The following is a 27,512-nucleotide window of genomic DNA, read 5'->3' on the forward strand; positions in this document are numbered from 1 at the left end:
TATCATGGAGTACCAGGTTGTTGCAGCACAATGAAAACAAAAATGAATATGTCTGGAATGCAAGTGTTTCACATGGGGTATTTCCAGGCCCAGTAAAAACAGCAAATGGTCACTGTGGCAACAAGGTCTAAAAAGAACAAACTAAGAACAGAGGCCTCTCAGCAGTGAGGGTCTGGGCCACCACACCTGGTAAGAATTTGAGTTTGCTAAAGTTCTGTCTGATACACAGAAGTTTGGAGAGCATCGCAGAGGAGGGAGAAGATGAGTACCACTTAAAGGAGTGGGGCCTGAAGCTCAGGTCATACCACCTCGTGTGTCAAGTGTTTCAGATGCATTGCAGCCTGTCACAACCTTGAATACTCAGAGACACAGTGTAAATAACATGTGACAAGCACACATCTGTGTACTGTCAAAGAGAGCTCTGTAACAAATATCTCATGTGCCTTACTGTCACATCCAAATACCTAGGTCTGGTGTTATCAATAGCTGTGACAAATCTGTGGACACTGGGACTCATCTCAAGCTGATAACATGCAACATTAAGCATCCACTGTGTCTTAGTTTTACTTCATACCCCAGGGCCTTCTCTGACTCCTTGGGAGCTCATTCAGTCCATGGGCAAGCACAGCCTGAAACTAAAGGGGAATTACCACCCCTGCCAGCAGGCAGCAACCAGAAGGAAAAGGGATGGATGCACACACAGATTCTTGCCTTCCAATGATAATCCTGAGATGCATCTTGTATGTTTCTTGGAGATCCTGGCAGAATCAAGCCCCAGTACTGCACTATCTCCTTTCTCATTTCTGCTTCTTAAGATCACTTGCTAAATAAACTGCCTTCACCTGAATCCTTGCTTTAGGCTCCTTTTTTGGGGTTGCGAGGAGAAAAAATTAAAACAGAGGTGCTTTAAAATTTTGATAGAGAAAGAACGGAAGAAAGTTCAAGGTAAACTTTACTGGGCTGATTTCTAACAAGAGCAGGTGGGTGCTTGAGTGATTACGTAACTGGAAAAATCGAAGCTGACACCTTATTTTTTCAAAAGATAGTGAAATAGATCGTATTTATGAAAATTCAGTCTCTGTAGATGTATGATCATATCCTTACTTATCAGGTCTCAAGTTTTAATAATATCATTATCCCTGTCCCTGAATCAGCTCATCCTCATTATTTAAACCTCATTCCTACTTCTTCTCAAAATATACCTCTATTCCAGTCCATCTATTCTCCTTACCAACCCATAAGCATCTCAGTCTCTTGAATTTCTTTTCTGGTTTTTCCACTCACCCAAATTTCCCTTTCATGTATATATCAGGCTGGTCAAATCATATTGGTCCCATAAGCACACCTCAAAACTTTATCTCCTCCAAGTTCTTCTCTAATAGTGAATCCTTGAATCCCTTCTCTCCAATAGTCACAGACTCCTTATAGAACAGTTTTCTTGACTAAACCAAGTTCCTTCTGTGCCTCAGTAATTATTTCCATGACCATAAGAGGGCACTGCTTGCACGGTTGACAACAGAGAATCAACGGCCCATCTGACACACCAGTTCCTGTTCTGAAGCCAGGATGTCACCAAGGTTCTGATGAGAACAAGAGGCTTTTATCTCCCTGAAGGAGAGAGCTGCCAGCATGGCAGGCCCCGGTTTGCTGATGGCAGCCATGGTCCCCATCTATCTCGGTAAGGAAAGCATATGTATTTGCTTTTACTAACAGCCACTACGACTGGGAAGTAGGAAGAAAAATTATTAACACGGGTATCTTGTTACTTCCTCATGGGTCCAAGCTACAGGGGGCAAGAAAGCTGATGAATTTTATTGAAGTTTAGATCAAGTAGAAGAAAGGTGGGTGGCAATGGGGACCAGCTTGGACATCTGCCTGCTTTCTCTCTCCTGTGACACCCAGTGCGGACCTTTCTCTCCTCCTTCCCACAGGACCCAGTGTGGCCCAGACGGTCACTCAGCCTCAACCAGAAGAGTCTGTACAGGAGACAGGCACAGTGACCCTGGACTGTACATATAGCACCAGTGAGAGGGATTATTATTTGTTCTGGTACAAACAGCCTCCCAGAGGGGAGATGGTTTTCATTATTCACCAAAATGCTTATGAACAACAGAATGCAACCAACGATCGCTACTCTGTGAACTTCCAGAAAGAAGCCAAAGCCTTCGGTCTCAAGATCTCAGACTCCCAGCTGGAGGATGCTGCAATGTATTTCTGTGCTTACAGTGGTGCACAGTGAGATGAGCAACGGAGAGAGGCCTACAGAAACCTCAGACCTCAGCATCTGTGCAGAGGTCGGGGGAAGCAGTTGAGGTAAGAGGAACAGAAAATCATGGACTTCTGTAGAGGAAGAAAATATTATTCCTTCTGCCTATAGCAAACACAGAAAGGATATCTATAAGATGAAGTTCTCAAAATAGTAATAAAAATAATGAAGGTACATAATGCTTTATAAAGTATTTACATTCATATGTATTTAACTTTCAAAACCCTGTTGTTATATAGGAGAGGTCAGATATTCTGTGTCACTACCATCCAGGGATTTTTATAGCTTTAACTAAAGCTGTATTCTCTATCTGCATGTTCCATGATCATATCCAAGTCAATATATCTGAAACCAAATGTTTCATACTCCCCACAAATCTTATTTGTTATTTTCCTCAGCTTTGATCAGGATTAAAACACACAATAGAAATCTTCTATTTCTGGGCTTAGAGAATTTCTTCAACACTTACCCCCCAGCCTGGGCTGTCTAATTTTGTGGTGTGTGTGTGCACCCACATCTAATTTCTTTATAATTACAAAACAGTGTGACAAACTACATCACATTTATCTCACTGTTTTCTGTTTCTGACTTCAACCTAATTCCACCCTCTTTTTCTCAAATTTCCTTAAAGCACAATTGGCCTGATCTAGAAGGTAAGGAAAGAGAACAAACATGTCCAAAGGGATTTCATGTGCTGCTAGTACTTGTCAGCAAATGCAAATTAATAATTTTTAAAAAACAAAAATGTTAATCTCTGGTTATGCTACCACTGCTTCTGGGAGAAGGTGAGCCGTTTAGAAGAACCAGGTCTAAAGGTGGAGCCAAGCAGCCGCCTTAACCTAACATCCCCCAAGAAACCAGGGATGTCTGGACCTGGAAATGATTCCACCTTACTTATGTGAAAGGGAAAAAATAATAAAATAGAAAAAACGATGCCAATACTTCTTTGTATGTCCATAGATGGGAATACCAGACCACCTGATCTGCCTCTTGAGAAATTTGTATGCAGGTCAGGAAGCAACAGTTAGAAGTGGACATGGAACAACAGACTGGTTCCAAATAGGAAAAGAAGTTCATCAAGGTTGTATATTGTCACCTTGTTTATTTAACTTTTATGCAGAGTACATCATGAGAAACGCTGGACTGGAAGAAACACAAGCTGGAATCAAGACTGCCGGGAGAAATATCAATAACCTCAGATATGCAGATGACACCACCCTTATGGCAGAAAGTGAAAAGGAACTCAAAAGCCTCTTGATGAAAGTGAAAGTGGAGAGTGAAAAAGTTGGCTTAAAGCTCAACATTCAGAAAATGAAGATCATGGCATCCGGTCCCACCACTTCATGGGAAATAGATGGGGAAACAGTGGAAACAGTGTCAGACTTTATTTTTCTGGGCTCCAAAATCACTACAGATGGTGACTGCAGCCATGAAATTAAAAGACGCTTACTCCTTGGAAGGAAAGTTATGACCAACCTAGATAGCGTATTGAAAAGCAGAGACATTACTTTGGCAACAAAGGTTCGTCTAGTCAAGGCTATGGTTTTTCCTGTGGTCGTGTATGGATGTGAGAGTTGGACTGTGAAGAAGGCTGAGGGCCAAAGAATTGATGCTTTTGAACTGTGGTGTTGGAAAAGACTCTTGAGAGTCCCTTGGACTGCAAGGAGACCCAACCAGTCCATTCTGAAGGAGATCAGCCCTGGGATTTCTTTGGAAGGAATGATGTGAAAGCTGAAACTCCAGTACTTTGGCCACCTCATGTGAAGAGTTGATTCATTGGAAAAGACTCTGATGCTGGGAGGGATTAGGGGCAGGAGGAGAAGGGGACGACAGAGGATGAGATGGCTGGATGGCATCGCTGACTCGATGGACGTGAGTCTGAGTGAACTCCGGGAGTTGGTGATGGACAGGGAGGCCTGGCATGCTGCAATTCATGGGGTCACAAAGAGTCGGACACGACTGAGCAACTGATCTGATCTGATCTGATCTGAATCTGCCCTCCCCAGTACATAGCTATGAAGACCCCGCCTCCTGGAGCGTTTAATTCTATCTGCCCACTTTGAGTGAATGATAAAGTTGGAAAAGATATTCCATGACTGAAATAGTTAAGCCTAATGAGAGGGTTCCAGACCTCCAGAACGCTCCAGAGAGGGGTTTCCATGAAAAATCAGGGAAGACAAATCAGCCAAAGATTTTTTTTTTTTTTTTTGCTTTCTTTTGAAGTCCTGATGGACTTCAACACTGACAGTACAAAAATTAGTGCTAAATGTTATAAATTGTGCTTTCTTTTTCTTTCTACTGTTCTAGATCAATGAGTCTAGGGTAGACATGGCATGTAGCAATCACCTGGGAGTTAGAGACTACAGTCTTCACCCTCAAACCTTGAGAACAACCACAGTTACATTGTTACTATGGGAGTGTTCAGTTCAGTTCAGTTCAGTCACTCAGCTGTGTCTGACTCTTTGCTACCCCATGGACTGCAGCACACTAGGCATCCCTGTCCATCACCAACTCCAAGAGTTTATTCAAACTCATGTCCATTGATTCATGTCCATGGGAGTGTTTCACAACCATAAATTATGTTAAGATGGTAAAAAGTTTGATTAACCCCATTTCATTGAAGTTCATCTTTTCAAAGCAGAGTTGATTAAGATGGATGGAGGAGCCTGTGGGGTCGCACAGAGTCAGACACGACTGAAGCTACTAAGCGAGCAAGCAAGCAAAGCAAATAATTCTGTTTGGAATAATGAATGAATGGAAAAGTATGTTATATGCCCTCAGTTAATAGGATCTGGGAACAATGAATCTACTGGGGCACTACCCCTGCTAATGACACTTCACATGAACTTTAGGCAAAGCTAACTACTAGATACATGACTGACTTTCCCTGATTATACACTAAAAGCTTATTGCTTGTTAAAAATGGAAATACCATGCTCATTGGCAACTAGCCATTTCCTAACGGCCCCTTACATGCTCACTTTCAACCCCTACCATTTTGGCTGTCTTGGGTCCTCTCCCAAACTTATTCATGACCCAGCAACTAAAGAGAAAATGCTTGGCACAGCCAGCAATTAAACAGTGGAATAGCTTGGAGTCCTCACCAGGATTCTGTTCAACACTCTGACTTTCTCCCCACAACCTGTGTCCATTCTGATATCCATACCAAATAACAAACAGGTTATTAAATATTGGGTTATGAGTTTTTCATATCACCCCAGCCTAGAAGGAAATACAACATATACCATAGCATACTATAACAAATAGTCTACTAGGCAAGAGTGAGCTAATGTGGGCTAATGAAGAAATAAGTAAAAAATGTAAAATTTTTTTGTCATGCAGACATATTCATAAAATAAAAGTCTGATAGATATGCAGGTATCAGCTAATCTGATCCTTAATTTTGCCTCAGTTCACTTTTCTACCTACTGTCTGGGCAAGAATATCCTGACCCGCTTCTGTGCTGAACAGATTGTTCTGAATCCCAGTTTCTAATATGGTGGGTGGAGGGGGTAGGTAGGGGATCTTCCCATCAGTTCAGTTCAGTCTCTCAGTCATGTCTGACTCTTTGAGACCCCAAGGACTGCAGTACGCCAGGACTCCCTGTCCATCACCAACTCCCAGAGTTTACTGAAACTCATGTCCATTGAGTTGGTGATGCCATCCAATCATCTCATCCTTGGTCATCCCCTTCTCCTCCTGCCTTCAATCTTTCCCAGCATCATGGTCTTTTCAAATGAGTCAGTTCTTCACATCAGGTGGCCAAATATTGGAGTTTCAGCTTCAACATCAGTCTTTCCAATGAATATTCAGGACTGATCTCCTTTAGGATAGACTGGTTGGATCTCCTTGCAGTCCAAGGGACTCTCAAGTCTTCTCCAACACCACAGTTCAAAAGCATCAATTCTTCTGCACTCAGCTTTATAGTCCAACTCTCACATCCGTACATGACTACTGGAAAAACCATAGCTTGATTAGAGGGTCCTTTGTTGGCAAAGTAATGTCTCTGCTTTTTAATGTGCTGTCTAGGTTGGTCATGACTTTTCTTCCAAGGAGTAAGCATCTTTTAATATCATGGCTGCAATCACCATCTGCAGGGATTTTGGAGCCCCCCAAAAATAGTCTCTCACTGCTTCCACTGTTTCCCCATCTATTTGCCATGAAGTGGTGGGACCAGATGCCTTGATCTTAGTTCTCTGAATGTTGAGTTTTAAGCCAAACTTTCACTCTCCTCTTTCACTTTCATCAAGAGGCTCTTTAGTTCTTCTTCGCTTTCTGCCATAAGGGTGGTGTCATCTGCATATCTGAGGTTATTGATATTTCTCCCAGCAATCTTGATTCCAGCTTGTGCTTCATCCAGCCCAGCGTTTCTCATGATGTACTCTGCATGTAAATTAAATAAGCAAGGTGACAATATACAGCCTTGACATACTCCTTTCCCTATTTGGAACCTGTCTGTTGTTCCATGTGCAGTTCTAACTGTTGCTTCCTGACCTGCATACAGATTTCTCAAGAGGCAGTTGGGAATATTAATTTGTTGGAGTGGCCCATGTAACTGAGGAAGCTTGTTTCCTCACTAGATTACCAGTTTATTATAAAAGTATACAATTCAGGAACAGCCAGGCAGAAGAGATGGGTAGGGCAAGATATGAAGAAAGGAGAGCTTTCAAGCTCATCTTCAGCACACCACTCTTCCTGATTCTCCACCTGGTCACCAACCCAGAGGCTCTCTGAACCCCAGCCTTAAGGGTTTTTATAGGGGCTTCATTGTTTATATATGACTGATTGAATCATTGTCCATTGGCAATAGATTCAACAGCTGCAACCCCTCTCTGAAGATCAGGGGAATGGGCCTACAAGTTGCAACCCTCTAATCACAAGGTTGGCTCCTCTGTCAACCAGCCACTGTCTTTAGGTGCTTTCTGAAAATCACCTCATTAACATAATATAAGATAACTTTAAGGCTCTTGCCACAAGAAATTCCAAGAGTTTTAGGTGCCAGAAATGGAATGAAGATCAGATATCCATTTCTTATCATAAACCAAAATATCACATGTGCTTAGGTTAGTATTTGCTTAAGAACATGGTCAGAATAGAACTTTTAGGTGTTGAGACCACATTAGGATATTTTGATTCCTATTAATATGCTTTGCTAACACTGTTTGTCTGCTTTGGTTACTAACAAAATCGAGAGTATGGGGCTTTCATGTTCTTTCTCTCCTAACACAGCTCTTTGTCTCACTTCTCTTTAGAAGCTTCATTGTCTCTGCAACGTCAGGAATGGGCACGTTCCACTGACTGCAGCAACGGAAGTCTACCCTTTGGCAGAAGGAAATTCCTGCTTAATGGGACGGCTAATGCAGATAACCTTTTCTAGAAGCTCAGAATTACACTGATCATTTCTCGCACAGAACATTTGAAATTTCAGAAAGGTGAGTGATGTCAGATCTAAAAATCTTTGGTTCTGTCTTACTTCATTTAGATTCAGATTTAAGGGGAAACATTGGAGAAGTCTCATGAATTTCAATGAGTGCTATTTTCCACCAATCTGTAGAAGATATAAATTTAAAGAATGGTTAAAGGATTAACCAAAACGGACATTGCCAATAATTCTGCACTGTCATCAAAGCATGTATGTTTGTAAGCCAATCAGCACTTTGATGAGTGATAGAATTTAGAAAACTACAAAACCTTCACACATTTTTAAGATGACTTCCAAAATATTTTATAATTACTTTAAATGTTTAAGTAGCTCTAAAGGTTATAAATTCCACTGCAGTGCAAATATTGACATTCTCAAATAAAACTCATATAATAGCTTATAAATATATGCAATTAAATCTTAATATCAAAGTAATCTGATATCCATTAACATCCAATTAAAACTCATGAACAAGATATCATGTTACTCCTTTCTTTTCTTAAAATCATATTTCCATTCAATTTTTCCTGCAGAATTTAATACATTTTGTCTTTAAAAGTCTTTTACTGATTACCAAAAATGTCTGCAAAACGTGTATGAAATTAAAATTATTTTTTAATTTTCCCTGATCATATTGCTCTAGTTGTTAAAAGTAATTTTTTTTTCTGGATTGAGTTGTAAATACAATTACTAGTAATGCATACTTAATGAAAACAGCCTAAATATGTTATAATTTTTAAACATTTTTTTTAATGTAACAGCCAAAAAAGATTTTTGAAAGCACATTTCTTAATGAAATGACTGAGGTCAGATTTGATTGCTTTGATTAAATGCTTTCCTGACACCAATAAAAAGAAATACCCCTTTCCTTAATGCCCTAGTGGTTTTTCAACCTCAGAGCAGCACTGCAAAAATTCCATATAAAGTAAGAAGGACAGTTGTGAAATGAAAATTAGGAAATGAGAACCACAGTCATTTTTAGGAAAGGGTACATAGAGAAGTCAAGGATCTAGAAACTGATTCCCTTAAATACATATCTCTTCCCTACTTTGAAGATCACTGCATGTGTGTATCTGCTAAGTCATCTCAGTCATGTTCGACTCTTTGCAACCCTATGAACCCACCAGGCTCTTCTGTCCATGGGATTCTCCAGGCAAGAATACTGGAGTGGGTTGCCAAGCCCTCTTCCAGGGGATCTTCTCAACCCAGGGATTAACCCACGTCTCTTATGTCTTCTGCACTGGCAGGTGGGTTCTTTAGCACTAACACCACCTTGGAAGCCTAGCATTAGATTTCTCTACATATTACTGATTCATTCTCAGCCAGTCTTCATTCCATAACGAGTTTTGAGGAAAGTAAGCAGGAAATTTGAAGGATAGAGTCTTCAGTTTCAGTAAGCTGATAAATTTCCTAAAACCTCTTTGACATTTCTGGTTTGGGGGAATGGCTACTGATGAATTAGAAAATTATAGGGACTGAACTCTTGCATGATACAAAGTCATTTGCATACAAGTCACTCATACCTGTATCTTTATCTTGGAAAAGGCAATTTTAAATGCCAGCATCATTCATTAGCAATACTGTAAAAGAAAAAGCTGTTCCAATCTTGGGGGAAAATATGACCATTGCTAGATCCTTTTTGCTCTATCATGCAAGAGCATTTTCTAGTAGACACTTATCTGACATTCTTGAAGAAGGTAACTAACTGTACAACAGTTGGTACTAGAATTTGGGGTTAATTTTTCTTCTAGACCATAAACTTACAATACCTCTTCTATTTCCATGGGTTAACTTCCAACACACAGGAGTGTAAACCATATGAGCCTTTCCTCATAAATATTTATGGATTGGTAGGTAAATATGCTGTGATACCAGTGAAGAAAACCATCACCCCATCCAAGATATTTTCTTCACTATAATCAGGTATTATTTTAAAATGCAAATGCAATCATTTCAGGCTCTTGCTTAAATTAATCAGTGACTTCCCATTTCCCATGGGATAAAATTCAGAATTATCAAGACTCAAAAAGTCTTCTTTGCTCTGACTTACTTCTCTGGCCTCATCTCCCAACTCTCATCCTCACCCATATTGGACTATGAGCTTACTAGCTCCTGCCTGCCCTTCTAGGTCCTTTCTTCATCCTTCCACACCCTGTTCTGTGACCCAGGTGGCTAATCTGTAGGAACTGTATCAATGGGCTTTCTTGCCTCCTGACTTTTGGTTGGTTTAGCCTCAAGGGGGGGCACCTGCAGAGACCAGAGGAAAGGAGGTCTGGGTATATAGTGCCCCTAAAACATCTACTTCTGCTTTATTGACTATGCCAAAGCCTTTGACTGTGTGGATCACAACAAACTGCAGAAAATTCTTAAAGAATTTTCTAGCTCCTGCCTGCCCTTCTAGGTCCTTTCTTCATCCTTCCACACCCTGTTCTGTGACCCAGGTGGCTAATCTGTAGGAACTGTATCAATGGGCTCTCTTGCCTCCTGACTTTTGGTTGGTTTAGCCTCAAGGGGGGGCACCTGCAGAGACCAGAGGAAAGGAGGTCAGGGTATATAGTGCCCCTAAAACATCTACTTCTGCTTTATTGACTATGCCAAAGCCTTTGACTGTGTGGATCACAACAAACTGCAGAAAATTCTTAAAGAGATGGGAAAATCAGACCACCTGACCTATCTCCTGAGAAATCTGTATGCAGGTCAAAAAGCAACAGTTAGAACTGGACATGGAACAACAGACAGGTTCCAAATCAGGAAAGGGGTACGTCAAGGAGTACGCTGTATATTGTCACCCTGCTTATTTAACTTATATGCAGAGTACATCATGAGAAACGCTGGGCTGGATGAAGCACAAGCTGGAATCAAGGTTGCTGGGAGAAATATCAATAACCTCAGATATGCAGATGACACCACTCTTAAGGCAGAAAGCGAAGAAGAACTAAAGAGCCTCATGATGAAAGTGAAAGAGGAGAGTGAAAAAGTTGGCTTAAAACTCAACATTCAGAAAACTAAGATCAAGGCATCTGGTCCCACCACTTCATGGCAAATAGATGGGAAAACAATGGAAACAGAAAGAGACTTTATTTTGGGGGCTCCAAAATCACTGCAGATGGTGACTACAGCCATGAAATTAAAAGATGTTTGCTCCTGGGAAGAAAAGTTATGACCAACCTAGACAACATATTAAAAATAAGAGACATTACTTTGCCAACAAAGGACAATCTAGTCAAAGCTATGGTTTTTCCAGTAGTCATGTATGGATATGAGAGTTAGACTATAAAGAAAACTGAGCACCGAAGAATTGATGCTTTTGAACTTTTTGAAGAATTGATGCTTTTGGTGTTGGAGAAGACTCTTGAGAGTCCCTTGGACTGCAAGGAGATCCAATCAGTCCATCCTAAAGGAAATCAGTCCTGAATATTCATTGGAAAGCCTGATATTGAAGCTGAAGCTCCAATACTTTGGATACAAAGAGCTCCAAATACCTGATGCTCCAATACCTGATGCAAAGAGCCAACTCATTGGAAAAGACCCTGATGCTGGGAAAGATTGAAGGCAGGAGGGGAAGGGGACGACCAAGGAAGAGATGCTTGGATGGCATCACCGACTCAATGGACATGAGTTTGAATAAACTCTGGGAGTTGGTGATGGACAGGGAAGCCCGGCGTGCTGTAGTCCATGGGGTCGCAGAGTCAGACATAACTGAACGACTGAACTGAACTGATATAGTGCCCCAGCTTCCTACCTCTGAGACTGACATAGGCTGACATTGAACCTCTATCACAAGGTCAGCTCTTTAAGACAGCCTCTCCAAAAAGCCTCTCTATCCCCAGGCTCCAGTAATCACTCTGTCCCTTCCATTTAAGACCCAGAGTGATGCTAGAGCCAAAATAGCACTATCCCTTAGGTGTTCCCTACTCCCTGCTTATACTTCTGTAACTAGTGTCTCATTAAAGTCTCCTCTAATTAGGCAAATTTTGTTTGAGTTTTCTGCTAGAATCCTGATTGATGCTTTCAGATTCTAAAATGTGCTTATTTTTTACTTTAACATTACTTTTTCAGGGAGGGTTTTCCTAACCTCCTTGATTCAGTATAACTGCCTGTTAAACTCTTACAGTGCCCAGTACTCTCCCATCACAACATCCTCCACACTTGGTGGCAATTGTTGAATGAGTGTTAATGTCCCTTTCTCAAACAGGCTGTGTCTTCCACAACATTACGGACTGAATTTTTGTCTTCTCATTGCTATAGCCTAAGGGATCAACCTGGAATCTGGAACACAATGGATTCTCAGTAGTTATTTGTTCAATTCATAAGAGGATGAGTGAATGAGCTTGTTCTTATTCCAAAACCGTATTGCATCAGAAAAATATAAAGCAAAATTTGTGGGAAATATATGAATAATTTTAAAAGATATTAATTATAAGATACTTTAATAACCACTTCTCAGAGAAAGAGCCAGAGATGAAAACTAACTTTGCAGCCCATAAGCATATATATACATATATATAAACATTTACCAGAACATGAGCATGTATCATGACTCAAAGAAGCTATAGGAAAGATGTATAAAAGCCACATTCTCTGAATACTATACAATAAAGCTGGAAATTAATAATTAAAAAATAAATAAATAATTTAAATAAATTATAAAATAATTTAAATAAATATTAAATATAAAATTTAAATAAATGATAAATTAATAATTTAAAATAGTAATTAAGTTGAAGGAAATTAACCACTTATGATATTCTAAATAATTTCCAGGTCAAAGAACTAAAAGTTAAAATTGCAGATCATTAAAAATTTACTCTAATGACAGTACTACATATAAAAATCTATGGATTTGTTCAAAGAACTACTCATAAGAAATGCATAGCCTTAAAAACATTTATTAATGAAGAGTTAAATAAAGAAGCTAAATTTTGCTTTCAAGAAATAAAAAATAATAATGAGCAAAATAAACTAACATAAAGAAGTGGAAAGTCTAATACTAAAAGTAGGAATTTATTTAAAAGCAAAACAAAAATTAAAATTTATAAGTAAAGAGTTCTAGAAAATACATTAAGAAAAAAGAAAGAATCATTTTGATATTTGACAAAACTAATACAATTTTGTAAAGTTTAAAAATAAAATTAAAAAAAATAAATAAAAAGAAAAAAGAAAGAAAACACAAATGCACAACATCAAGAATGAAAAAAGTAATAAGAAAAATAACACAAATACATATCAAAAATGAGAATGGTGATATTATTAACAACTTCTAAGGAAGGAATTTTTTAAGCATCAGTTAATACTTGTGTAAATAGATCCTGATGAAATGGATGATTTTTAGAAATACACAATCTTTTCACTTGAACTTCTAAAGTTTGCAAAAATTTGTATTACTTTATAATTCCATAGTCTGCATCAAATCATAAGGGAAAAAAATCCTGAATTCTGCCTCTTCTATTTCCCTCATATATCCAGCACATAAATACCAAGAACCAAGTCTCAACTCTTCTGTATTTCCATCTTTTAAAAAAAAACTATTTTTATTCCTACTAGTGTGGGATGAATTGTGTCACCCCAAAATTCATACGTGGAAACCTAAACCCCTATTGCCTTAGAATGTGACTACATTTTAAGATAGGGCCTTTAAAACAGTGATTAAGTTAAAATGAGGTCATTAGGGTGGGCCTTAATCCAATCTGACCAGTGTCCTTATAAAAAGAGGTGATGAGGGAAAAAAAAAAAAAAACAAAAGAGGTGATTAGACACAGACACTGGGATGCTCAAACACAGAGGAAGACCGTCTGAGAACACGAGAAGGCAGGCAGCCAAGGAAAGAGGCTTGAGTCAAAATCAACCTGCTGACACCTTGGTCTTGGACTTCCAGCCTCCAGAACTGTGAGATATACATTCCTGCTGTGTCAACCACCCAGTCTGTGTTACAGACACCCTACATTTACTTTTTTTTTTTTTTTTTTTTTTTTTTTTTTTTTTTTTTTTATTTTATTTTATTTTATTTTATTTTTTTTTAATTTTATTTTATTTTTAAACTTTACATAACTGTATTAGATTTGCCAAATATCAAAATGAATCCGCCACAGGTTTACATGTGTTCCCCATCCTGAACCTACGTTTACTTTTAACAAGCAAATACAGAGACCATGTGCCAATCACTGTGCTAGACACTGGGAAATCAAGACAGATTAAGAAAAGAAGTCCCTGTTTTCAGAGGGCTCACACTCTAGTAGGATAAACGTATATGCACATGCATGTCTTAGTCGCTTATTCATGTCCAGCTCTTTGCAACCCCATGGACACCAGCCCACCAGGTTCCTCAGTCCATGAGATTCTCTGGGCAAGAAAACTGGAGTAGGTTGCCAGTGGATTGCCAGTTCCTTTTCCAGTGGACCTTCCCGACCCAGGGATTGAACCCAGGTCTCCCACACTGCGGGCAGATTCTGTACATCTGAGCCACCAGAAAGCCTAAACATCTGTGCACACTGACAATAATTCTAACACCAACTTTGACACTCCTGAATGACTCGGAGGTGGATGCCTGACCCAGTTGAGCCAATCATACCATCTATACCCCACTGCAGACATAAATTGACCCCTGGAGGAAAACCTAATTCAGACTAAGGTGAGAAAATCCCAGAATGTTTACATTTGGGATGGGAAAGAGGAATTCGTCTTTGGTGGCCATGCCATGAAATGAACTTCGGCTAGAAACTGTTTGCATCCAGGTCTCCTGATTTGTGGTCTAAGTGAATAAACCTTATGTACAGAGAGAGGTGGAATAAAAGGAAAATCCTTGAAAGATTCGGTTTTCTGGCACCCTGGATACCTGAGGCCCATAGACATACATATATATATATATATTCTGTACTGCCTAGGTTATAGGAGCCAATGTATACATACATACATGCATTCTGTACTGCCTAGGCTTTAGGAGCCAATGTATACATACATACATTCTGTACTGCCTAGGTTACAAGAGCCAATGCATTTCTCTTCTTGACTAAGCTTACTTCAATTATATTTCTGTCATATGACAAATGTCCTGACTAATTAAATGAGGTTTTTAAGGATTAATTTGCTTAAAAACTTTTGGAAACACCTTGTTGGCTTACAAAAAGCAAATTCTATGGCTTACTCTCAATTTCACAGCTTATTCTCTCAGTAATTTCTCCAAATATCCTGAAGGCGGCACTCCTTACATTCAAAAAGGAAAAAAAAAGAAACCCACCCTTTTGTCCAAAACATTAAAAAAAAAAAAAATGGAGGAACTTAGTGAATTGCATGAGGTAATTCTAATTGGTTGGAACATCTGTTGAAATGGTGTTTCTGTAGATAAAGAAAAAGTTAACATGTTTGAGGACCCCTAATCAGCTTTCAAGGCACCTTAATCTGAATCTTCAGTGAAGTGGACAAGAAAAAAGAAAACATGAAAAAGCTACTAGCAGCAATTCTGTGGCTTCAACTAGGCTGTGAGTTGAAGGTTTATTGGAAAGAGAACCATGGGGGTCAAGGAATTGTCATAAAGTGTTCAGAAGTGGAGATAAGATTCAGTGTGACCCATCTGTGGTTCCCTGGGTAGGAACTGGATTATAGGAATAGCTAGTGAACTCCTTCTAAAATGTTCTCTCTGAACAGGGTTAAATGCAGAGCTGAAAGTGGAGCAAAGCCCTCCATCCCTGATCATCCGGGAGGGGCAAACTGATATCAACAGCGATCATTCAGTCACTACCTTGGACACATTCCTCTGGTACAGACAGGATCAGGGGAAGAGCCTGGAATCTCTGTTTTTATTGATGTCAAATAGAGCAGTGAGGAAGAAGGGAGGATTAACAGCCTCCTTTGATACCAAAGCCCGTGGCACCCCCTGCATATCACAGCCTCCCTTCCTGGCCTCTCTGCCACATACTTCTGTGCCGTGGACGCACAGTGTCCCCCTGATGCTTCCAGTCTGTACCCAAACCTGCAGCGGTGGCTCCAGCCCACACCCCTGTTGCAGGGACTGCGGTTCTGAGGATTCCTTCACTGTCTCTGGCTCTCTGCCTGAAAGAAAATTTCTGAGTTGAATGAGAAAAAAATGGTGTTTTAACTCTGATTTTCTTTATTGTGGAAGTTTTTTTAGAAGGAAGGAGGATTGTGAGGCAGGCAGAATGGGGAACAACCTAAACATGTCTTTTCCAAGAATATGAAGCCTCATCTTTTATTGCCTCATAGTCAAAACCCATGAGTCTTGCATTACAGAGTAATTTTACACTTAGTGCAACTGTCATAAATAATTCCTGCGAAATATGGAACCATTGTTTGTTTTGATATGCAAAGATAACATATAGCCATGGAGGGGAAAGGAGAATAAAAGCTTTATAATATAATATTCTATGAGAGGCTCCTTACCTAGTTTTTCCTGCTGAAACATTGACTGCAGTAGACAGGCAATACCTATGTGATCTATAGATCGAGTCTTTGCAACATGTGGAGAGATTTTTATTGTAAGACCTTAAAAGAAAATTAAAAGACTAATTTGAAAAGCCTGAACCCACAATATTTCATGACAACAACATACATATACCTGATCTACAAACCCAGGATACATACAAATACTCTTATGTCTCTTTTATTTTTCCAACTAATGGTTAGAGTGACTACCTGCCAGATAAGCAGAAAGTTCATTCTCTCTTTTGAGGCCTTCCCCACGCCGGCTCCTGACCTGTCTAAGAACCCGAGAGACTTGGGCAGTTTGGAAGAGGTTAGTGCAGCTTCCACACACCATCAGAGGTCCTCCCAGTTGACTCTTGCCTTGTTTTTTGTTGATGTCCAGTCTCCCCCAAGATCTATGTAGGACTGCTGGACCACTGCTGATCCAGGCCCTGAAGAGTGACCCCACTCCAAGTCAGCTGGTCAAGGGTGCCTCAAACCTGGGTTCCCAAGGTGTTAGACTCTGTGCCATCTTTTTTGTAGATGCACAACCATCATTGGAGCCCAGAAAATCAAAGGGTGCTGGGTTCAGAGTGGTTCTGGCATTTATATTATGAGTCCACACAACATTGCTTTTTTCCATTTTCTGGGACCCATACCTAACAGATAATATCTTTTTTGTTTTGTATGTCTCAGACCCAAGGACCTGATTATGCTCACTTTCTCTAGAGTGACAGTAGGGTTATGGATCCTCTTAAGGAAAAACTCTCTAAATAACCCCTAAACATCCTGCAACCTCTCTATAATCAAAGTTGCCTTTGGTAACCCAAAGGGTGATTTATCTTACAGATGAGTCTCTCCAAGGTGACCTAAGCCAGTTTTTTAAGAGAGGCCACCCATGATTCTACATTGTCAAACTTCCTTTACTAAAGGATGCTTGCCTCATTGAATATGAGTAGTTTTCTGGGATTTTCTTGCTGAATAATAGAACTAACCCAAACATTATCATTCATAAGCACCCTGCTGCATGCTTTTTTGAATCAATTTAATAAAACAAAGCAAAGTTACATATTAAGTTCTAAGCTCCTGGCTAAGTCATTAGTGAAAAGACTTAGTTTAATGGCAAGAAAAATAGTATCTAGTCTGATACAACCTGCTGCACCTCTATGTGTCCTGTAATATTCTTGTCCCAGAACAGTTTGCAATGGGAGTCACTCCCTGGTTCAAAGACCTTTATTAAAACTCCAGAATGTTTCTGGTATTTGTTTAAACACTTTCCGAAAGTTGGTATTCATAATACCAATTCTTTATTATTTTAGAGGCTTTACTTCCCTCTAACTACTCTGCAAAAAGTCCATGCCCATGTTTCTTACAACCCAGGAACAGTGGCTCTGTTCCACAACCCTGCTCCTTCCTCTGCCAGGGGAGTATGTGTCCTGAGTGTGGTGGTTTGTTCTGTTCCTCTCTTCTCCATGTGGTAGTGCTGATTAGTTGGCTGGGTTAGTTATTAGTTGAAATCCAAATTCAGATCAGATCCCTCCATAATGCACAATTATATACCCCAAGACATGTCCGTGAACATCTTCACAGGCCATGAAAAGTCAGGGATTTTTATTTCTTGGTCTTTGTATGTGCAAGAGTGCTGGTACCTATAGCCTGCAATCCATTTTCTTCATCACTCAGGAATGTCTAAGGACCAATATATGGCTACAAATAATACAAATGTAGATTTATTTCTATTGTACATTTAATTTGAAATTACAGTCCTTGGATAAATATTTTAAGGTGGAGTTCCAACATAGCAGGGCTACTTATTCCAAAGGCTTCAGTATTATCACCTTTCTGTTCTTTCCTTATATTTTCTCATTTGAACTTCACAGCAAAAGAATATGATTTTTTGTGTGTGAATTAGAGGCCCCACTTAGTTAACAGGCACAGAGTGGTAGAACCAGCTTTTGACTGGGTGAATAGGAGAAAATATGCTACAAGAGAAGGAACTTTTGACTAAAAATTCCCTATCATCCCAAATTCATAAGCATGGGAGCTTCATCAATGATACATTGACTTCAACTATGTTAGGAGTTGCAGAGATATAGCTCAAGTATCATAAAAACAGAAAGTCAAAAATTGATGTCTAAATAATTGTCTCACACATTTTATAGAGGCTTTCAGATCAAGAATTAACACACAACAGGAAATGGAAAGAGCATTGTTATCTGCCAAAATTACTCAGGCAGCATTTTAAGCAAACTTTCATAAAATAAAGTCAGGAGAGAACCCTAACAGCTAATTTGGTAATTTTTAAAGGAAATAATTGAATAAGCACCATAATGAAGCTTCTCTTATTATAGCAAATCAGATCTTTAGTAAATTTCCCTCATTTAAATTTTTTAGGAGAAAGGAAACTAGAAGGCACCAAAGAGCTCTAAGAATGGGGTGTCTCACCTCAGACCAGCTGCAATGAGGAGGACGGAGGTCTACACAAGCCCCAGCAATAACTCTTGGAATATGGATCGATTGTTCTCTTCTCCACTGTTTTCACTTCTATAGCATGGGGTCAGTAACTGAGCAGCTTTCTCCAGGAAGGATTTGGAAAAAATAAGATGCTCACTGAAGCTACCAGTCAACAAAATTGACTAAAAAAATCTATTCAAATCTGGCTGTCTCTTTTCCACTCAATCATTAGTAATCGTAACCCAGCTTCCCTTTGACATCCTTTCACACAGTCTCGAGTTCCCTACTACATAAGCACAGTTCCTAAAGAAGAATCTCAGAAAAGTTTAATCTTTGTAGAGTCCCTGGATTTACCACAAGACTTCTTGCCAGTCAGAAAAATATAATATTTTTTCTATATTCTCCACCAACTCTTTCTTCCCCTTCCTCCATTTTTGTTTGTATTTTGCTAAACAGTGAATTCAACTTTGTCCTTTTCAGGCTAGATCAGAACAAATTTCACTATCAGGAAAATCATCTTATAAGAAATATCCATGCATAAACAACAAAGGCCTACTGCATAGTAGAGAACTGTATTCAAAATCCTGTGACTAACCATAATGGAAAAGAATATGAAAAAGTGTATTTTATATATATATATATATATATATATATAATTGAATCACTTTTCTGTGCAATAGAAATTAACACAACATTGTAAATCAACTATGCTTCAATAAATTAAAAAAAAGAAATATCCAAATTGAGCTTTATATGAAAATAATTGAAAACAGTTTTCCTGTTTTACCAGTGCAATGGACAAGCCCTAATCAGTACCCTCAGATACCAGATTCACCAGGTTTTCTTCCCAAATCTCTAGACAAATAATCATCTTGATTCGAGGGGGCCATCAAGTGAATCTATTCCAGAAATTATAATATGTGTAAAAACTGACCTTAACGTTTCAACATTCACACCCTCCTAGGTAACAGCGCACTTTTTTTTTAAATCTGTTTCTCCAAATTGTCCCAGTCTTCACAGCATCATCAGCTTCCACAGGGATTTGCTGGCAGGTTAAAAAGGTCAGCATCAGCAGTGTACAGACCAAAGTTCCTGATACCACTCAGAACCTACAGCACTGGCTAATAACTATAATAACAGACAAAATAAAACTTGACATGAAAACTGGACTTAGTTCCACCTTCCTTTAACTCAAGCAGAGGCTCTACTCTTACTGATTAAGCTGGAAGAACTTTGACCGTGTATTTATAAATATTCATGATGTATCCTGAATGTTTATTTCCTCAAACTGTTACCAAAGCAAGTTTATTGTTAATGACTGTTTGTCAGGACATATTTATTTTTCATTCATGAGCTTGATTTCTGCATCAGACAGATATCAGATTTCCTACGACCTTTCTGTAGCATTTAACACCACGTTGCCACATATTGATTGAAAACAGTTTCACAAGGAAACCATTCATGACAGGAAAAAAGTCATTTTTCAACAGAATTTATTGAAAGAACAAATATCCACTTGAGTCTCCAGCTCTCTTTCTTAGAATAAAGGACTCTGATTCTGAAGATGAACTTTTGTATGTTCTTAAAGTCAAGTGCATAAGTAAACTCCAAGACAGGTGAATAAGACTCAGACTTCAAAGAAATGCATTAATTTGAAATTTAAAACATAAAAACCAAGTTCCTCTTACTTCCCTTACTGACCCCTTCCCAACTTACAAACACATAGATTTTCATTTATTTTTCAAGAATCACTTTGAGAATGTATCATTATACATTATCCTAAAAGCGATAGCCCAGGTGTTCAAAACTGAGCCAGTTGGTTTTAAGAATGTGATGGTGTAATCAGAAAATATTGGATGTGACCATATCCACCACATAAAACAAGTATGTTCCCTCTGGTGGGACCTCCATGATGGTTTCTGGTGATGGTAATTCCCAGTGTCCAGCAGTTATCCCCCATAACCAGAGCTTCTTCTAACAAGTTCCAGAAAATGCTCAGAGCTTCACACTGATTAGATGCATCAGTTACCAATCCCACTTGTTGTAAGGATTAGGAAAGGGGAAACTTTTCTCAGTTGTGCTATTTATGTCCACAAAAAGCATTTAAGTCTAGTAATTCTCCTCTGAATATACTTTTAACTCTGTCCCATAGGTTTTGGTGTGAACTATTCCTTTTCTTTGCTTTTGGCATCCTTGGTTACTTTTTCTTTAAATTTTGTCTCTCCTTATGATTTATCTGGAAATTCATTTTTTCATCTCAAAAGATTTTACATTTTTCATTCTTATATTTTTATGTTAATTGGGTTATGATCAGAGAATATCCCTATAAAGCTCTAATTTTCAAAAAAGTTTAAGGTTTACTTTGGGACCACACATAATCACAACTAACTTTATTTGAAGGCTATGAATTCATATTTGTGTGTGCATCTAAGTACTCAACTTTTTTGGTACTATTAAATTCTGTTATCTTTGTTTTGTTTTCTATGAATTCTGTCATATTCTGAAAAAGGACAGTTGAAATCCCCCACTTATCAAAATTCTTCTTGCAATGGCTCGTTTCATTTATTTAGCTTCATTTTTGGTGGGTATGATTTATCTCTCCATAAAGTCTGTCTTTTTAGCATAATGTCCTGAAAACCATTTGTTTCTTCTTCTTCCTCTGTGATGCACTTTTCTCCTCAAAATCCATTCTGCTCTCTTTCCCTCCTTTACTTTGCCTCAAAATAAAGTCTGTGTTGTCCAAACTTTCTTGTAGCTAGGTATGGCCATGAACTATGTTCTGGTCAAAGAAATGTAACTATAAGTGTCATGTGGTAGCTTCTAGGTATTTCTCTAAGACTCAGCATGCAAGCTCCAGGTCTACCAGCTGTCTTGAATCCCAATTCCTTTCTCATAGGAATTGTTGGTCTTTTGAGATTCAACCATATCCTTCACTTGGTCCATTCACCATGTACCTTCCTTAATGAGATCCCCTTGGCTGGCCCAACAGTTCTCAATTCCCAGCAACTTTCCATGAACCTCTTCACACAGGAAAATATTTTCAGATATTTTTGCAAAACAGTATTTAAATCGATCATAGTGCTATTTCTACTTGACTGTGGCTGAAATATGTTGGAAAATATAATTTTGCAAAGCTGGAAACTTTCAGAATTCCAAACAAAAACCACACAAAATTTCCCTTTGCATTGATTGGATAGCCAATCAATCTTATGATTTTTATCATCAGCATTCCTAGCCCAAGTGGTTTCCTCATAGCTTAGTTCATAAAGAATCCTCCTGCAATACAGGAGACGTGGGTTCCATCCCTGAGTTGGGAAGATCCCCTGGAGAAAGGAAAGGCTACCCACTCCAGTATTCTGGCCTGGAGAATTCCATTGACTGTATAGTTCATGGGGTTGCAAAGAGTCGGACATGACTGAGCAATTTTCACTTACTAGTTCAGGGTTTTAGAGCAGGATTCATGCAAAAAACTGCCCTGAAATTTGCTCTTGGCATGCAAACTTTCAAAAGGAAAAATTATCAAGTGCTTGGCTCTTGAAACTAAAAAACATTTTCATTTTTAACGTATTTTCTCCTCTCAACAATTTTTAGGTCTATTACAATACACAAAGTCAAGATTTTGAATCTTTGGTCTCAAGTCTCATTAGATTTTTTTGCAATCTCCCTTTCCTGGCTCAATCAGATTCAACTTCAGAATTTATAACAAGAGGGTTATAAGGGGAAAAATTAATTTTAAAGAAGGAAAATATGTAACAGGATATTTGAAACTATTATTCCACTGCATATAGAATTGGAGATTCTAATAATACAAACGTATGAATGCCAGTCTTGGTGTCAAAAAAAATTCCTCGGTGTTCAAACTCTTCTACTATGAGCTCAGTGCCCCTAAACAAGTTATATAATATACCTAAGCCTCATTTTTCTCATCAAAAAAGGGGGAAATAATAACCACTTGTCAGTTTTATGACATTTAAAATAAGATAGAATATATGTCAGGTAAACAGCAAAAATACCAGGACTTCTAGAATAGTGTTTTTTGGAGAAAACCCACAAAGACAAGAGACAGAGCAGGTGTGTAAGTTCCCCAGTGGAAATTACAATTTGAGGCACCACCCACCAATCTAGCAGACTCAGCATCAGACCCTACGAAAGGATCCCAGTCTTGGGACATGGAGATTTTAAGCTGCATTAATGAGAAGCACCAGGTCTTACCCCAGCATAAAGGCTGGGCTCCATGATTATAACAATAGAAAGTAAAAACTGTGCCCTCCAGCACTGATCTGTCACCTCAGCATCCTTCCAGTATTAACATACATAATATCCAGGCTGGAGCTCTATATGAGGACAATTTCTTCTCTGGAAGGTTGGCTTGCAAGGAATCTGTTGTTCCTACCTCTCAGTCAGTGAAATCCACAGGCAGGGTCCCTAGCACATAGGCTGCCATAAATGTAGAATAAACTGGGTGGCCATGAGGTCAATGTGTCCAGTTCCATCACAATGCAGAAAGTATGTTTGTTCAGAAAGTATGTTTGTTCTCAGATTAAATAATGTATTCAACAAGTGTTTATTGAGTGTCCATTCTGTACCAGGCTATCTTGTAGGCACTTGAGATATTCCTATTAACAAAATGCTCAAAGATATCAAATTCATGGAGATTCCATTTTCATAAGCATTAAATATAATAAGTAAATTGTATAGTATATTAGAAGATGAATCTATGGAGAGGAGAATCCAGCAGGGTAAAGGGATTAGGTAGTGCTGAGGGTGGGGCACAGGAAAGTAGTTCCCCTTGCAATTTTAGATTAGGTGGTCAGAGAAGGCTTGCTGGAAGGATAACATCTGGGCAAACACTTGAAGAAAATGAGGGAGTGAACCTTGGGGTTATTTGAGGCAAGAGCTTTTCAGGCAGAGTAAAGAATTCAGTTCTAAGTTAGGAAACCCCCAATGTGTTCAAGGACTGGGTGAAACGAAGAACCACAGGAGAGTTTTAGAAAAAGAATAACTAACTCCCATTGTGATCCACACAGTCAAAGGCTTTGGCATAGTCAATAAAGCAGAAATAGATGGTTTTCTGGAACTTTCTTGCTTTTTCCATGATCCAGCGGATGTTGGCAATTTGATCTCTGGTTGCTCTGCCTTTTCTAAAACCAGCTTGAATATCTGGAAGTTCATGCAGCACTTTCACAGCATCATCTTTCAGGATTTGAAATAGCTCAACTGGAATTCCATCACCTGGCATAGCTTTGTTCGTAGTGATGCTTTCTAAGGCCCACTTGACTTCACATTCCAGGATGTCTGGCTCTAGGTGAGTGATCACGTCATCATGATTATCTTGGTCATGAAGATCTTTTTTTGTACAGTTTTCCTGTGTATTCTTGCCATCTCTTCTTAATATCTTCTGCTTCTGTTAGGTCCATACCATTTCTGTCCTTTATTGAGCCCATCTTTGCATGAAATGTTGCCTTGATATCTCTAATTTTCTTGAAGAGATCTCTAGTCTTTCCCATTCTGTTGTTTTCCTCTGTGTCTTTGCATTGATCACTGAAGAAGGCTTTCTTATCTCTTCTTGCTATTCTTTGGAACTCTGCATTCAGATGCTTATATCTTTAGACATGGAACAACAGACTGGTTCCAAATAGGAAAAGGAGTACGTCAAGGCTGTATATTGTCACCCTGCTTATTTAACTTATATGCAGAGTACATCATGAGAAACGCTGGACCAGAAGAAGCACAAGCTGGAATCAAGATTGCTAGGAGAAATATCAATAACCTCAGATATGCAGATGACACCACCCTTATGGCAGAAAGTGAAGAGAAACTAAAAAAACCTCTTGAAAGTGAAAGAGGAGAGTGAAAAAGTTGGCTTAAAGCTCAACATTCAGAAAACGAAGATTATGGCACCCAGTCCCATCACTTCATGGGAAATAGATGGGAAAACAGCAGAAACAGTGTCAGACTTTATTTTTTTGGGCTCCAAAATCACTGCAGATGGTGATTGCAGACATGAAATTAAAAGATGCTTACTCCTTGGAAGAAAAGCTATGACCAACCTAGCATATTGAAAAGCAGAAACATTACTTTGCCAACAAAGGTCCATCTAGTCAAGGCTATGGTTTTTCCTGTGGTCATGTATGGATGTGAGAGTTGGACTGTGCAGAAAGCTGAGCACCGAAGAATTGATGCTTTTGAACTGTGGTGTTGGAGAAGACTCTTGAGAGCCCCATGGACTGCAAGGAGATCCAACCAGTTCATCCTAAAGGAAATCAGTCCTGGGTGTTCTTTGGAAGGAATAATGCTAAAGCTGAAACTCCAGTACTTTGGCCACCTCATGCAAAGAGCTGACTCATTGGAAAAGACTTTGATGCTGGGAGGGATTGGGGGCAGGAGGAGAAGGGGACGACAGAGGATGAGTTGGCTGGATGGCATCACCAACTCGATGGATGTGAGTCTGAGTGAACTCCGGGAGTTGGTGATGGACAGGGAAGCCTGGCGTGCTGCGATTCATGGGGTCGCAAAGAGTCAGACATGACTGAGCGACTGAACTGAACTGAACTGAACTCCCATTGAAAAGTCTTACTCTGGCTGTTGTGTTGAGAATAGACTACAGGTAGTCAAGATGAAATCAGGGAACTTCTCTGGTGGTCCAGTGGGTAAGAATCTGCCTTCCAATGCAAGGAATGTGGGTTCAACCCCTGGCTGGGGAACTAAGATCCCCACTTGTCGCTGGATAACTAAGCCCCCACTGCAACTACAGAGCCCATGAGCCACAACTAGAGAGCCCACGTGCCACAACTAGAGAGCCCACACACCATAACTAAGACTCAACACAGCCAAATGAATAAATAACTATTAAATGATAAAAAATAAATGTATCATTAGTGATTCACTGATTAAAAAAAAAAAAGATGAAGGCAGGGAAGACTGTTGTGTTAACATCAAAAGCAAAAAGTCATTAAAAAGGCACAAGCTTCCAGTTGAAAGATTAACAGGTTCTGGGGATGTAATGTACAGCTTGGTGATTATAAATAAAAAATTTAAATAAATTTTTATATAGTCAGAACCGGTGGTGTCTGATGTTCTTCTGGGCTCAGAGCCTTCTTCCATAAAAAGAAGCCTATTCAGGAGCAACTGGTGTCTCTATACTTGCCAGTGAAGAGCTGGAGACACATTGGATGACTACTGGGAATCCTCTGATTGTAATGATCTGTGAGTTTGAGGGGAAATGATAAAAAGGAGTCCTGATCTCAGATACATAAAGATGGCATCTCCCTGAGAACATATACTGGAGCTTTCTTCTCTGTTTAAGACTTCTTGCTCAAAGTTGTGCACATCAAGGACTTGAGAAAATGATCCCATGTTGATGAGGGCAATGTGAAACACAGAGGAGAGGGCAAATGAAAATCCAGCACCCCTCAGTGAATCAGTTCAGTTCAATTCAGTTCAGTCGCTCAGTCATGTCTGACTCTGCAACTCCCATGGACTGTAGCACTCCAGGCTTCTCTGTCCGTCACCAACTCCTGAAGCTTACTCAAACTCATGTCCATAGAGTCAGTAATGCCATCCAACCATCTCATCCTCTGCCATCTTCTTCTCCTCCAGCCTTTGATCTTTTCCAGCATCAGGGTGAGTCAGTTCTTCACATCAGGTGGCCAAAGTATTGGTGTTTCAGCTTTAGCATCAGTCCTTCCAATGAATATTCAGGACTGGTCTCCTTTAGGATGGACTGGTTGGATTTCCTTGCAGTCCAAGGGACTCTCAAGAGTCTTCTCCAACACCACAGTTCAAAAGCATCAATTCTTCGGTGCTCAGCTTTCTTTATAGTCCAACTCTCACACCCATACATGACTACTGGAAAAACCATAGCTTTGACTAGATGGACATTTGTTAGCAAAGTAATATCTCTGCTTTTTAATATGCTGTCTAGGTTGGTCATAACTTTCCTTCCAAATATCAAGCATCTTTTAATTTCATGGCTGCAGTCACCATCTGCAGTGATTTTGGAGCCCAAAAAAAATAAAGTCTGTCACTGTTTCTACTGTTTCCCCATCTGTTTGCCATGAAGTGATGGGACTGGATGCCATGATCTTAGTTTTCTGAATGTTGAGTTTTAAGCCAACTTTTTCACTTTCCTCTTTCACTTTCATCAAGAGGCTCTCTATTTCTTCGCTTTCTGCCATAAGGGTGGTGTCATCTGGATATTTGAGGTTATTGATATTTCTCCCAGCAATCTTGATTCCAGCTTGTGCTTCATCCAGCCCAGCATTTCGCATGATGTACTCAGGGTGTACATGATGTAAGCAGGGTGACAATATGCAGCCTTGACCTATTCCTTTCCATTCACCTCAGTGAATGGCTGTATGATAAGGATCTCTGCTGTCTCATCATATTGAGTGACCTCCTCTATCTCTAGGAGATAGAGGCCTTTAGCATGACAATCTACATAACTTGCAGGGCCAAGTGCAAAATGAAAGTGTAGTACCTCATGTGCAAAACTTCCTAAGAATGTCAAGATGGCAACAGCAGAGCATTAAACAAAGCATGCAGCCTTTTGGGCGTAGGGTCTTATGAGACGGCACAGAATTCACACCCTTGAAGCTGGCCCTGGTCTTTAGTTTGAACTGCCATTATTCAAATTGTCCAGATACAGATGTTCAGACAAGAGCATGGAGAGACCTTGCATTAATCTGATAATAGTTCAACCTTGTGGAGTAGAGTTAGGGCAAATTAACTATGCCAGTTGATGTGGTACATCACCTCTACACCTACCTCTGAGCTGGTGAGATGTACTTCTTCTTGGTACCTGAAGACTGAATATAAGTCCTTTACCTATGCTGACCCCAGCCGTGGCAGAGTCCCAGGTACTAGGAAAGATCTATCTGCAGAAGAAAATAAATATATAAATAAGTTATTAATCAAGCCAAATAAGAGGCTGAATTTTACCATGAGCTGTTTTAC

The 27,512-nt window shown here is 39.3% G+C and overlaps 1 gene segment (V, D, J or C); it reads left to right on the top strand.

Annotated features, from left to right (window-relative positions):
• LOC102415345 overlaps positions 1–27,512 on the top strand; it is a gene marked incomplete in the record, with an annotated part of 786,957 nt that overhangs the window by 553,752 nt on the left and 205,693 nt on the right.

Source organism: Bubalus bubalis, chromosome 11, assembly GCF_019923935.1.
Source record: "Bubalus bubalis isolate 160015118507 breed Murrah chromosome 11, NDDB_SH_1, whole genome shotgun sequence".
Lineage (NCBI taxonomy): Eukaryota > Metazoa > Chordata > Mammalia > Artiodactyla > Bovidae > Bubalus > Bubalus bubalis.